General features: G+C 40.4%; 1 long non-coding RNA gene across 1 annotated transcript in view; it reads right to left on the bottom strand.

Moving 5' to 3' along the window:
- The window catches only part of LOC105710130 (uncharacterized), a 91,950-nt gene that overhangs the window by 48,331 nt on the left and 28,248 nt on the right, over positions 1 to 15,371 (bottom strand). Inside the window, exons 6-7 of the long non-coding RNA XR_001105689.2 lie at positions 13,694 to 13,809; positions 12,992 to 13,080 (exon numbers count right to left, since the gene is read on the bottom strand). This is a non-coding gene — a long non-coding RNA (uncharacterized LOC105710130). The remainder of the gene's footprint in view (positions 1 to 12,991; positions 13,081 to 13,693; positions 13,810 to 15,371) is intronic.

Here is a 15,371-nt window from a genome sequence, read left to right as displayed (position 1 = left end):
GTTTGTTCCTTTTTTTTCTCTTTGTCTATTTTGTATTTTTTCAATCAAATCTATTAAGAATTTGTACTCAAATTTGGGCAGGAACTGCTTCAGTGATTTTTGTATTTCTGCTTGGATAAAACACAACATTGGCTAACATTTTTAAGTTAAAACTATAAGCTCTCTATCTGGGTCTGGCTATACTCTATCTGTGTCTGTGAATGTGTAATATTTTCTTACCTCTACATGATATTGACACAATATTTTTTCCTTGGTCACTTTGCCAGCCGGTACCTTCAGCCAGCAACGCACTGCTCCCCAGCCTGGACCTCACTTGGCCATGCTACCTGCTGCTGGAGGCGCCCTACTCACTTGGCCCACCCCAGCTGAGTCTGGTTTGCATACCATCTCAGCCCAAGGCTGTGCCAAGCACACCCCAGGAGACAGCCCCCTGTACTATACTCATATCAGTGTTCGGTGGTTCCTTAGCTCTTGTCCTGCATCCAAGAAGAATGAGGATATGCTGACAGTTGAAGGGTAAGGGTGGGCAGAGAAGCCAATTTATGCTTTTTAAATGTCATCTATTTAAAGAAACTTGTAACAACTAGTTCAGATGAACAAACGAACACTCCAGTGTAGTAGTAGTCAATCAAAAAGAATTAAGTGAAGATGAAATCAGGACACTGAAACAAAATTAAAACAAAAAATTCTGAACAGGAACAAAAACATAAAGAAACACACAACAGCAAGACTCAGAAGCTCAATGCAGAAAAAGAGAGTGAGGAACAAGGTGAAAATATTTGACTTTTAACCCTTGAAAAGAAGAAAAACAAATAATACTGAAAAACTTTATTTAAATGTTTATTCTTTTGAGAAAATAAAACCTACCTCTAGATGGACACAGTCTGATTAAATCTGGGAGGGTCTCTTTACTCCTAATATCTTTCAAACACCAGATAAATTCTGGTGACGAGGTCCTGAGAAAGCCCTTTGAGACAACAGCATCTTTCCAACTGTTCTGTTGGAAAACAGCAGAATAGCTGCTAGAGACCTGTGAGAGCTGTCTTCAGGAAGAATGCCCCAGGAAGTGAGGGACTCATACTTCTTTTCTGTGATCACCAATGCTGTGGTGGACATAGCAGAGGAAGAACACCAGCCCAGGGCGATGAGGTTTATTGATGAGTCTCTTAACTGACAGAGAAATGTGTTAAGCTTCCTGCCTCATGAAGCTGATGCAGACAGTTTGGTTGTGTGATCTCACACTACAAAAATTGAGAAATGGGGACTAACTGTGGAGTACTGTTGTGGCAGGTAAACATTATGGCCAAAAGATTTTCTTCAAAAATGGAGGTTGCTTCTTCAATATTTAACAGAAATATTCCCAAACTATCTACACATTCAATGCTCTTCCTGTGTCTGAAATATGTGGTTGGCAGGCCAGGCACGGTTGCTCACACCTGTAATCCCAGCACTTTGGGAGGCTGAGGCAGGAAGATTACTTGAAGTCAGAAGTTCGAGACCAGCCTGGTGAACATGGTGAAACTTTTTTCTACTGAAAATACAAAAATTAGCTGGGCATGGCTGTGACCACCTGCAATCCCAGTTACTGAGGAGGCTGAGGCAGGAGATTCTTGAACTCAGGAGGTGGAGCTTGCAGTGAGTCAAGATCATGCCACTGCACTCTAACCTGGGTGACATATTGAGACTTTGCCTCAAAAATTTAAAAGTTAAAATTAAAAAATTAAAAACTAAATATGTGGCTGGTAAAATCAGCACCTAATATGGGAATATCTGTTGTATTAAGAAGGATTGAGGAAGCTTGTTCTTCTATTCATCCATCACCAAACTTGACTATGTAATTTCTGTCCTTTCTCAGAACAGCAAAGAAAGGAATAATGAACTGAAGGCAATTTGTCATTCTCAATGGACAGACAGGCATGATGCTTTTGAAATTTTACTGGATCTCCTGCCAGCATTTGTTTTATGTTTAGAGGTATAAATGGTGACACAAGTCTCAGATGACATAACTGCATAGCTGGCTGTTTGTATTGTGCAGTGCATTAATGTATTTTAATTTCTTTTTTTATTATTATTAATAGAGACAGGATCTCACTATGATTGCCCAAGCTGCTCTCAAATCCCTCAGCTCAAGTGATCCTCCCATGCTGGCCTCCCCAAATGCTGGGATTACAGGTGAGAGCCATCACTCCTGGCTTTGATTTCATTTTTATAATTGCTCTTAAAAATGTCTTATCTTATGAGAGGCTTTGGGAAAAAAATTTCTACGAGGAAAATCTCTGATCTTTTCCTTGCAGCCAGCAGCTTCACAGTGGTATCACTAACACTAATGAAGTATTGGAAAATATTAAAACTTATCATGAATTTGAGGAAGGCATAAATCTGATAACCAAATTTGATATTCAAATAAAAGTCTCTGGGAAGTTCTGCAGAGCTCAGCAAGGTAACTTAGAATCTCAACTAACCTCTGAGAGTTACTATAAGGAATCTGTGTGTTCCAACAGTGCAGCACATTACTCTGGAACTCAAAGATTTATTCTCAGAACAGTGCCTCATACCTCGCAAATGCTGATCTCTGGCACCTTCTGTCATGGGACAGCTCAAATTTAACACATCGGAAAAACACCAAGCTGACTTTAACTGAAGTGACTGAGCCAATCTTAACATGCTCTCAGCCAATTTCATTGTTGGAGAATCAACTGGGAACACAGAGAGAAAGAAGCAGAGCTTCCATCCGCATTTTTGAGGCTCTCCACGTGCCTGACATCAATAACCTAATGTTTACACATTGTTGAAAGTCCTGTGTATTCTTCCTATAATGAAGATTGAGAATAAGCACTATGAAAGTAAATGAAAGCATCTCAAATTATAGCTGAAAAAAACTTTGTAAATAACTTGGTTTTGCTTAACATAAATTTTGATATAAAACATGATCTGGGCCGGGTGCGGTGGCTCAAGCCTGTAATCCCAGCACTTTGGGAGGTCGAGGCGGGTGGATCACGAGGTCAAGAGATCGAGACCATCCTGGTCAACATGGTGAAACCCTGTCTCTACTAATACAAAAAAATTAGCTGGGCATGGTGGCGCGTGCCTGTAATCCCAGCTACTCAGGAGGCTGAGGCAGGAGAATTGCCTGAACCCAGGAGGCGGAGGTTGCGGTGAGCCGAGATCGTGTCATTGCACTCCAGCCTGGGTAACAAGAGCGAAACTCCGTCTCAAAAAAAACAAACAAACAACAAAAAAAACCCATGATCTGGATTTAACTGTAGGTACACATATCAAACTCTATACAGCAAATAAGAACTTCCTACAGGTGATTCAGAAATCATCAAAAATACCTCAAAGGATGTTTTTTTAAATGTATTTTTTGTTTGTTTGTTTGTTTTTGAGATAGAGTCTCTGTTGCCCAGCCTAGAGTGCAGTGGCGTGATCTAGGCTCACTGCAACCTCCACCTCCTGGGTTCAAGCAATTCTCCTGCCTCAGCCTCCCCAGTAGCTGGAATTACAAGCGAGTACCACCACGCCCAGATAATTTTTTTGTATTTTTGGTAGCAATGAGGTTTCACTATGTTGGCCAGGCTGGTCTCAAACTCCTGACCTCAAGTGATCCACCTGCCTCAGCCTCCCAAAGTGCTAAGATTATAGATGTGAGCCACTGCGCCCAACCCACCAGCCTGGGCAACAGTGAGACATTCTGTCTCAAAAACAAAACAAAACAAAACAGTTTTCTTCTATATTTGCTATTTGGAGAAAAAAAATGGAAGATGTACGTAAGTCAGTCACTGAATATCTTTGCCTACAGGCCTCAGATTGAATACACTAGCCATTGATAATCTGCCTGTTCTGTTTAAACAAGCACTGATTGCTCACACCTTGAAGATCCTTGTTTCTGTTCCTCCAGAAGATAGCACTAAAAGTGCTGAATTCCATTTCTGCATGCTCTCTGGTGCTGGCACTCTGGAATTGTTTTTTTATTTTATTTTTAAAATTTTATTTATTTATTTATTTTGAGACAGACTCTCACTCTGTCACCCAGGCTGGAGTGCAGTGGCACAGTCAGAGCTCACTGCAGCCTCAATTTCCCAGGCTCAAGTGATCCTCCCACCTTGGCCTCCTGAGTAGCTGTGACTACAGGCATGCACCACCATGCCTGGCTAATTTTTGTATATTTTGGTGAGATGAGTTTTTGACATATTGCCCAGGCTGGTAGAATTGTTTTAAAATAATTTCAGACACAGCATTTAGTATCATTGTGGATCCAGTACTTTGAAATTAAGTTAGTTATCAGTACTTTGAAGGAATAAATTTTGGGTAGGAGTAGGAGGAATGAATACGTTTTATAAAATGTCACAGTGAATCTGACAACTCACCTTTCCCTAGTAGGACTTTTACGGATACTTTTAAAAACCTATAACACACAGTTATGGGAACTACCAGAGAGTGAGAGAAGCAGCTCACCCAACAAGCGTGTCATTGTAAGACTGATCTTTATCAAGTGACCCTGAAAGAACAAGTTTGAATGGAAGAGCCTGGCATCGTTGTTCTCCTTCTGCTTGTTGCTGTTTGCACTGCTTTGTTGATCTGATGTCTTCCCAAGTCATAAGCTTTTTATCAGTTTTTAGTTTCATGGTCAAGACAGAATCAGAAGCCCTGGATACAGACAGCTGATGTGTCTGGTCTCTTGTTTTTTCATAACTATGTCTACCTCATCTAGACTCAAAATCAAAACCTGAAAAACTGGCTACAACAAATGTTTTGTGGTTTATCTATAAATATGATAGAAAATACGGCTATTATTGGCCAGGTGCGGTGGCTCACACCTGTATTCCCAACACTTTGGGAGGCCAAGGTGGGCAGATCACGAGGTCAGGATTTCAAGAACAGCCTTGCCAACATAGTGAAACCCCGTATCTACTAAAAATACAAAAAAAAATAGGCGGGTCTGGTTGCAGGCACCTATAATCCCAGCTACTTGGGAGGCCGAGGCAGAAGAATCACTTGAACCTGGGAGGTGGAGGTTGCAGTAAGCGAAGATCGCGCCACTGCACTCCAGCCTGGGTGACAGTGCGAGACTCTGTCTTAAAAAAAAAAAAAAAAAAAAGCTGGGTGCAGTGGCTCACGCCTGTAATCCTAGCACTTTGGGAGGCCGAGGTGGGTGGATCACCTGAGGTCAGGGGTTCAAGACCAGCCTGGCCATCATGGTGAAACCCCATCTTTAAAAAAAAAAAAAAGAAAATATGGCTGTTATTTTTGGTTAGAAATATCAATTTTGTACAGCTTATTTCAACCTAAATAAAATGTGAACTTATAAATTTTTGTTTTAAAAAACATTTCTTTATTGACCTCTACTATCAGAGTTGCTGCTGAGAAGTCAGATACCATTCCAATTCCTTATCCTTTCCAGTGATTTTATTTTCCTCTCTATTAGGTTCTTTCTGTCTCCAATGTTCTGATATTTTATAATAATGTGCTTTGGAGTGGATCTTTACTTTGCCTGTTATGCTGGTCCCTTGAAATTGGGAATTGATGCCCTTCATTTCTTTGTAATATTGCTGAATTATTTCTTTTTTATTTTCTTTCTCTGAGTTTAGTTATTGTCTAAAGACTTAGACTCGGCCAGGCGCGGTGGCTCAAGCCTGTAATCCCAGCACTTTGGGAGGCCGAGGCGGGTGGATCACGAGGTCAAGAGATCGAGACCATCCTGGTCAACATGGTGAAACCCCGTCTCTACTAATACAAAAAATTAGCTGGGCGTGGTGGTGCGTGCCTGTAATCCCAGCTACTCAGGAGGCTGAGGCAGGAGAATTGCCTGAACCCAGGAGGCGGAGGTTGCGGTGAGCCGAGATTGCGCCATTGCACTCCAGCCTGGGTAATGAGCGAAACTCAGTCTCAAAAAAAAAAAAAAAAAAAGACTTAGACTCAATAGAAAGAAATGTCTGGGTTAAGATAAGGGGTTGTGGAGACCAAGGTTTTATCATGCAGGTGAAGCCTCCAGGTAGCAGACTTCAGAAAGAATAGATTGTAAATGTTTCTTATCAGACTTAAAGAGTCTGTTCTATCAGTAATCCCAAAAGGGAGGAGGGTAGAATGAGGCATGTCCAACACCACTTCCCATTATGGCCAGAATAGTTTTTCAGGTCAACTTTGGAATGCCCTTGGCCAAGAAGAGGGATCCATTCAGATGGTTGAGGGGGCTGCAAATGTTATTTTTGGTTCACAGTAGGTTGCCAGGCACATCCATTTAAACTGCTGTGGTGCAGAAGTGATTTCTCTTTTTGTTGCTATCCCTACTTTTACTCCTAAATTTTGGCCAACTAATGTATATTGAAAATATAAATAGAGTATACAGATTCCAATGATGAGTTACTTTGTTGATAAAGAAGCTTGTAAGTAAAAAAAAAAAAATCCTACTGAGGAAAAAAGTTAAAAAAAAAAAAAAAAAAGCTTGTGAGTGAAGTGTTAGCAAAAACCTTTTCTTTCCTACATGAAAATTTGACTTTTGGACAACTTTCTACCTCTTTTCAACTGGCAACCTGATAAGGACTGTGATATTGTGATATAATAAGAAATATATATTTGGTCTTCATCTCCAGTCTGGTACAGAGATTCTAAAATTCTTGTAACTTCCTGAGTGACAGGAGTGACAGGAACATGGAACATTTTTTGTTAAAATGGTTGGTTTTTATCCCTGATTCCAGGCAAAGAGCTTCTAAAACCCTTGGAATTTTCTGAGTAATCGTGGTGACAGGAGCATCTTTTGTTATTTACAACAAGCTCCTTTCGAGGGTACATGAATTATGTTAATTAGATGACTGGTGGCTGGAAGCCCATAGATAGATAGCTTCAGGATGGGCACTGGTTGCCAGAGGAACCAAACATGTGATTAGAGGATTGGAACTTTCAGCCCTACTCACCATTGAGGGAGGGGAGAGAAAAGCTGCACTGAGTAAATCACAAATGGCCAGTGATTTAAGCAATTACGCCTATGTAATAGAACCTCCATAAAAACCCTAAACAAAGGGCTTCAGAGAGCTTCTGAGTTGGCAAACACATTGAGCCACTGATGAAGCCATCCCCACGGGGTTGACAAGGATTTCATGATGAGTTCTGGGCAGAAATTTCATCATAATTAAGCCTTAATCAGGCTGCACTTTGGCTCACTTCCTTGTTGCTGAAAGTCAGTAACACTGGATACTGCCATTTGCATCCCCATTGTTCCTATAGACAGGATCATCAATGTTAGAATCATATGGCTTTTGTTTAAAGGTTGCTTAAGATATTTTCAGATCCCAAACTCCAGTGAAACTGCTGACACCTACCAGTTTGAAGACCCCCACAGAGAAATAGAATCAGCATGAGAATACAGATTCTTTATCTTTCTGTCCCATGACTTTACCCTGCATTCTTCAACCAATCAATCTTCACACTTCAGCCTACTCTAAAACCCTTAAAATCTCTAGCCCCAGGCTGGGCGTGGTGGCTAACACCTGTAATGCCAGCACTTTGGGAGGCCCAGGCGAGTGGATCACCTGAAGTCAGGAGCTCAAGACCAGCCTGTCCAACATACTGAAACCCCCATCTCTACTAAAAATACAAAAATTAGCTGGGCATAGTGGTGAGCATCTGTAATCCCAGCTACTCTGGAGACTGAGGCAGGAGAATCGCTTGAACCCGGAAGGTGGAGGTTGCAATGAGCTGTGATGGTGCCACTGCACTCCAGCCTGGCGATAAGAGTGAAACTCCAGCTCAAAACAAAAACAAAAACAAAAAACCCACAAAAGCCCTAGCCCTAGACTCCTTGGGGAGATGGAGTTGAGGTCTCCTCCCATCTCCTAGTTTGGAGACCCTACAATTAAACCTCTTTCTCTGCTGCACCCTGGTGTCTCTGCCTAGTGACTTGCTGTGCACATGGGGCAACGGACCTGCTGCAGTTACACTCAGAGGGTGGGGTGCTCAGGGAGGGCACTGGAGCTCTGTACATCTCCCCTGTTTCACACCTTGTCCTCTGCCTGTTCATCTTTATCCTTTATAATATCCTTTACAAATAAACTGCTAAATGTAAGTATAATGATTTCCTGAGTTCTACAAGTCCTTCTAGCAAATTATTGAACCTGAGAAAAGTGTCATGGGAACCCCCAATTATAGCCATTAAGGCAGAAATATGGGAGGCTCAGACTTGTGATTGGCATCTGAAGTCTTGTGGATCCAGTACTTTGAAATTAAGTACTTGTCAGACTGGGCCCTTTCACCAGTGCCATCTGATACTAACACCAGGTAGCTAGTGTCAGAATTGAATTGAACTGAATTGTTGGACACCCCGCTGGTTTCTGGAGAGGAGAATTTGATGGTTGGCACGGAGAAAAAAACCACATATTTGGTTTCAGACATGTTCTACGGGTAAAAAATTGATCATAGTAATACAGTTGCCCTTGCAACAAGTTGGGCACAGCCCAAAACATGCCATTTTGGCATATTGATTATTTTGAGCTAAAGGCAATTGAGAAGCAGCTGATGAAAGCTCTTTACCTCCCCCTCAACTATCCAAAATAAAGTCTAAATTTCACTTTTGTAAAGGAATTTTATATTTACGAAGGAAATTTTCATTAGTAAAAATGTCTATACAAAGAAGAGAGCTACTCTCTGTATCTGAGAGACTTAGTTACATAAGGCAAACTTTATTTATCACACATTTCCTCTTCTCCCTTTCCCATGATTTGCCTCCCCCTCAACAGAAGCCTCTAAACCCCTATTTCTTTCTGTAGTTCAGGATGATATGTAAGTCTCAATCATCTGGCTGCCTCCTTGAGTTTCATATTTTTGTGAAATTCCCATGAATATGTATGTAATTAAAACTATTCTTCTCCTGTTAATTTGTCTTTCAATTTAATTCTCAGGCAGTCACAGAACCTCGAAGGGTAAAAGGAAGCATCTTTTCTCCCCTACAATTATCTTGTGAATATGAATGTTGAATCTGGATTAAGAAGACTGTGAGGCCAGGCACAGTGGCTCACACCTGTAATCCCAGCACTCTGGGAAGCTGAGGCAGGTGGATCACCTGAGGTCAGGAGTTCAAAACCAGCCTGGCCAACATGGTGAAATCCCACGCCAGTCGTGGTGGTACATGCCCGTAGTCTCAGCTACTCAGGAGGCTGAGGCAGGAGAATCACTTGAGCCTGGGAGGTGGAGGCTGCAGTGAGCTGAGATCACACTACTGCACTCCAGCCTAGGAGACAGAGTAAGGCTCCATCTCAAAAAAAAAAAAAAAAAGAAAGAAAGAAAGCAAAAAGCATTAATTTAGGAGCAGTTTGAAAAAGAGGTAAGAACGACCCCTAGGCTGACCAAAGCCCATGCGCCACTGCATCCCCATGCACCACTGCATCCCCGCAGCCAGCACCTATATGTTGCCACCATTGCCACCAATGCCCAAGAGAAAGGTTGAAGGGAATGCCAAAGAAGATAAGGCCAAGATAAAGGACAAATCACAGGGAAGATCCACAGGCTGTCTGCTAAGCATGCTCTGCCAAAGCCAGAGCTGAAGCCTAAAAATGCCTCTACAAAGAAGGGAGAGAAAGTATCCAAAGGGGAGAAGAGCCAACACTGACAAAGAGGTGAATAACCCTGCAAAAAATGAAGATGTCAGAATAGAGAAGCACAGAAAACTGAAGGTGCTGGAGATCTCAAGTGAAGTGTGTGCATTTTTTATAAATCTGTACTTCTGGTGACTGTACAGTTTGAAATATTATTACAGCCCAATGGATTCTTCTTGCTCGCTGCACAGAAAAGCCCATATAATGAGACAGCAGTGTTGCAGTAGAGAAAGAGTTCAATTATTGCAAGGCAGCTGAGTGGATGGACAGGAGACATTTCTCAAATCCACCTCCCTGAAAGCTTGGAAGCTAGGGTTTTTAAGGATAATTTGGCAGGCAGGGGGCTAGGGAATGAGTGCTTCTGATTAGCTGAGAATGGAATCAAATCATAGGCATGTCCAAAACATATTTATTTGTTGAGTCAATCTCTGGGTGGGGAGTCACAGGACTGGTTCAGTTAGTTCCTTGGTATGAGTCACAGGTACAGGTGGACTCAGCTAGTTGCCAGAATGCAAAAGTCTGAAAAATATCTCAAAAACTAATCTGAGGTTCCACAATAGTAAATTATCTATAAGAGCAACTGAGGAAGTTACAAATCTTGTGATCTCTAGCTACGTCACCTCTGAGCAGTAAAGAATTATAGAAAAACCAAGCTAGGGAACAACAGCTAATTATTGTTTAACCATGCCCACATTTTAGCAAAATTCAGGTCCCTCCCATAATCTTAACCTTGTGGCCTTTCATTAGCCTTACAAAGGCAGTTTAACTCCCCAGATGGGGTCAGTTTGGGGAGGGACTATTACCATCCTTTCTTCAAAGTTAAACTATAGGCTGGCTGGGTGAAGTGGTTCATGTCTGTAATCCCAGCACTTTGGGAGATTAAGGTGGGGAGATCACTCAAGTCCAGGAGTTCAAGACCAGCCTGGACAATATAGTGAGACTCCATCTCTAAGAAAAACTTAAAAATTATCTGGGTGTGTTGGCACATGCCTGAGTCTCAGCTATTTGGGAGACTGAGGTGGGAGGATCACTTGAGCCCAGGAGGTTGAGGGTGCTGTGAGCTATGATGGTGCTACTGCACTCCATCCTGGGTGACAGAATGAGACTCTGTCTAACAAACAACAACAACAAAACTAAACTAAACTAAACCCTAAATTCCTCCCATAGTTAGCTTGGCCTATGCCCAGGAAGAGCAAAGATAGTTAGCATGTGAGGTTAGAAGCAAGATGGAGTCAGGTTAGATTTCTCTCACTGTTATAATTTTTGCAAATGAGGTTTCAATACGATTTTTTATGAAGTCTTATAAAAATGCAGAATTCTATTTTACTTTTTTTAAAGTTATGTTGTTAGTACACAAAACACTTTATTTTATGGGGAGAAAGGAGTATATGTCACTAATAGAATGTCTCTGAATCTGGATTGATTGATGCGGGGAAAACACCTTTCCATACTAGTTTTGAGAGACTTCCTTTTGGCTCCTAGAAGAAGAAATTTATTGATGTTGACACACATAGCCACCTTAGCACAAACACCCTGTAGGTATGGAAAAACTAAAATTAACTTTTATGTCCTTCTCTCCCTTTCTACCTTCAGCATTGACTTAACTCCTTTAGACCCAGACACCTGTTGGGACCTAACCTCCAATAGTTGGTTACCAGTATGTCAGGCAATCTGGATTTTCCAGTGATGCCACTGAGATGGCACCCCTCAAAAGAGTGGCAGCTCCATTTGTAGATTGTGGATCTTCAGATATATTCTGCCATTTTCATTTCATTTCCTGAAAGTCAGGGTCTATTTATAAAAATGTGTTAAATAACATGCTAAATGTGGAATGTCAACCGTCAGTTGAAACTTTCCCTATTCAGAGCATCAAAGATTTCATTGGTTTTTATAGTGGCTTTCTGATTTTGATGGTCCACTGAAGGAAGTTTGAACGTTGTTGTATGCTATTAACAATTGTCTGCCCACGTCCTGCCTATCATAATTGTTTATGAAGAGTATCTTTAATAAAGCTGGATTCAGTTTGACTTGGGAAAAAATATTAATTAAAGAGCAAACACTGGAAACAACTGTAGGAAAATGGCTAATTACAATATAATATTTAAATTAAATCTTAATTAAATAACAAGTTACATTAAAAAGATAATAATTAATTTTAAAAAGCATTAATGTAATGTTTACATAATATTAAGTGAAAAAAGCCAAAAAAGTATATACATTGTACATATGTACATATCAACTATATTAAAAATACACAAAGAAAAAAAGTCTGGAAATAACATAATCTATCAGTTCTAAAGATGTATTCTCCACCAACACACACATTCTCTAAAATTGGGTCACGTTGTACACCAATGCATTAAATGTAGTGTCCTGCTTTTTCTAAAAAGCTATTGGAATATTTGAATTTCCATTAATGTATTACTTTATTTTTTTTTTTATGTTAACAAGCGTATCTGGGTAGTGAGATTATGGGTCATTCTATGGCCTTCTTTGTTCTGTACTATGCTTTTTTAAAACTATATTTTAAATTTTTTAGGAGATTGCTATGGGAAACTTTAGGCAAATTCTCTATTATTAACATGTAATGATTTGTTTTCATTTTCTTTTAGTAAGATGATGGAGCTAACGAATTATGATTATTAAGAAATTTTTGATAGGATTTGTGTGATCCTTCCCAGACTCTGTGTGTGTGTGTGTGTATTACAATACGGAAAGAGTATGTGTAATGTTTGCAGAACACTTGTAAGAAGTCATGCTCTTCTTCATTAATGCTTACTTGCTATTTAATGATTCTGTTAGAAAACTGAGATGGAGGCCAGGCACGGTGGCTCACACCTGTAATCCCAGCATTGTATATAAAATACAATACTATTCAGCCACTGAAAAGAAGGAGATCCTGTCATTTGCCACAAGATGGATGGACTTCAGAGGACATTATGCTAAGTGAAATAAGCCAGACACAGAAAGAAAAAAATACTGCTTGATCTCATTTATATGTGGAATCTTTAAAAAAAAAAAAAACAACTCAAATATATATATAGAGAGAGTAAAACAGTGGTTACCAGGGGTTGGGTGGGAGGAGAGGAAATGGGGATATGTAAGTCAAAGGTTACAAAGTAGCAGGTGAGTAGGATGAACAAATCTAGTGATCTAATGTGCATCATAAGGACTAAAGTTAATAAAATTGTACTGGATTAGGGATTTTTGTTAAATAAGCAGATTTTAGCTGCACTTATCACACACAAAAAAAGTAACTATGTAAGATTATAGATATGTTAATCTGCTTCACAATAGTAACCATTTTCCTACCCATATGTATCCCATAATATTGTTGTAAACCTCAAAATACACAATAAAACTTATTTTAAAAATAAATGGCTAGGGCTGGGCATGGTGGCTCATACCTGTAATCTCAGCACTTTGGGAGGCCAAGGCAGGCAGATCACTTGAAGTTAGGAGTTCACAGCCTGGCCAAGGTGGCGAAACCCCGTCTCTACAAAAACATACAAAAGTTAGCTGGGTGTGATGGTGGGCACGTAATCCCAGCTACTTGGAAGACTGAGGTGGGAGAATCACTTGAACCTGGGAGGCAAAGGCTGCATGAGCCAAGATGCATCATTGCACTCCAGCCTGGGCAACAGAGCGAGACTCTGTCTCAAAAAATAAAATAAAAATAAAATAAATGGCTAGGTAATTATCCCAATGTCATTTATTTACTAATCTTTTCCACACTGATTTAAAATGATGCCTGAGTAATATACAAAACTCTCATATGGGCATTCTATATTTAGACTCTCAGTGCTGTTCCCTTGAAGTATAGATTTCTGCATAATATACCAAACTGTTTTAATCATTGTAACTTTGTGATTAAATATCTAATTAGGTCAGTGTATTGGTTATCTATTAGTGCATAACAAATTACCCTCCCAAATTCAGCATCTTAAAGCAACACTTATTAAGTCACATAATTTTTGAGGGCCAGGAATCTAGGAGCAGCTTAGCTGGGTGGTCCCAGCTCAGGAGTTCTTATGGGGTTGCAGTTAAGGTGTTGGTGGGAGCTGCAGGCATCTCAAGGCTTGACTGGGGCTGAAAGATTCACTACTAACCTCACTCCTGTTGTTGTTGGCAGGCATCAGTTCCTCGTTTGATGTTGGCCAGAGGTTTCAGTTCCTTGCCTTGCAGACTTCTCCATAAGGGCTACTCAAACATGGCAGCTTGCTTCCTCCAGAGTGAGAGGACAAAGAGAGACACTAAGACTGGGAGAGAGAGAGAGTGCACATGCCCAAGATAAAAACCACAGTCTTTTTTAACCTAATCCCGGAAGTGATGTTCCATTACTTCTATCATATGCTATTGGTCACACAGATCAACTCTGGTTTAATAAAGTTGCCAGATTTAACAAATAACAGTGTATTCCCAGATAAATTTGATTTTCAAATAAGCAATGAATTATTTAGTACAGTATATTTCATGCATATAAACATATTTGAGACATACCAAAACATTATATATTGTTTAACTAAAATTTAAATTTAACTGGGCATCTTATATTTAATCTGGGAACTCTACCCTGGTACAACAAAGGAGAGATACTCCATGGTGTGAAAACCAAGAGGCAGAGATAATTTGGGGCCATGCTGGAGGCTGGCTGCCATAGCCAAATCATCCCTTACCACTATTTAAATTTTTGTGGTGTCAATTTTACATAACTACTCTTACAGTTGGACTAAAAATCAAGTCAAGTTACCAAAAAAAATTTAACTATAGTTTTTGTTGGGATTTCATTGAATCCATAGATAATAGAGAAATAATGGATATGAGCCAGGCGTGGTGGCTCATGCCTGTAATCCCAGCACTTTGAGAGGCTGAGGCAGGCGGATTACCTGAGGTTGGGAGTACAAGACCAGCCTGACCAACATAGAAAAACCCTGTCTCTAATAAAAACACAAAATTAGCCAGGTGTGGTGGCACATGCCTGTAATCCCAGCTACTGCAGAGGCTGAGGCAGGAGAATTGCTTGAACCCAGGAGGTTATGGTGAGCCAAGATCGTGTCGTGCCAAGATCGCACTGAGCCAAGATCATGCCATTACACTCCAGCCTGGGCAAGAAGAGCAAAACTCTGTCTCAAAAAGAAAGAAAGAAGAAAAAAAGAAAAGAAGGAAGGAAAGAAAGAAAGAAAGGAAGGATATAAAATGGAATTTTCTGATCAATTATTTTATTTTATTTATAAATAAAAGAGGTTTAATTAGCTGATGGTTCTGCAGGCTGTACAGGAAGCATAGCTAGGGAAGCCTTAGAAAACTTAGAATCATGGTAGAAGGTGAAAGGGAAGCAAGGCATGCCTTATATGGCTGGAGCATGAGAAGAGAGTGAAGGGGGAGCAGCTACACACTTATGTTTTTTATTCATTTATGTTTTTAATTTTACTTTAAGTTCTGGAATACATGTACAGAATGCACAGGTTTGTTGAATAGGTATACATGTGCCATGGTGGTTTGCTGCACTTATCAAACTGCTATCTAGGTTTTAAGCCTCACATGCATTAGGTATGTGTCCTAATGCTCTCCTTCCCCTTCCCCCTTCCCCCGACAGGCCCCAGTGTGTGATGTTCTCCTCCCTGTGCCCATGTGTTCTCACTGTTCAACACCCACTTATGAGTGAGAACATGCGGTGTTTGGTTTTCTGTTCCTGTGTTAGTTTGCTGAGAATGAAGGCTTCTAGCTTCATTCATGTCCCTGCAAAAGACACTAACTCATTCTTTTTTATGGCTACATAGTATTCCA

The sequence above is a fragment of the Aotus nancymaae genome, unplaced genomic scaffold (genome assembly GCF_030222135.1).
Source record: "Aotus nancymaae isolate 86718 unplaced genomic scaffold, 86718_ANA_hifiasm-v0.15.2.pri h1tg000062l, whole genome shotgun sequence".
In the NCBI taxonomy this organism is placed as follows: Eukaryota; Metazoa; Chordata; class Mammalia; order Primates; family Aotidae; genus Aotus; species Aotus nancymaae.
The sequence above is the reverse complement of the archived record's forward strand: the minus strand, read 5'-3'. Positions and strand labels throughout refer to the sequence as shown.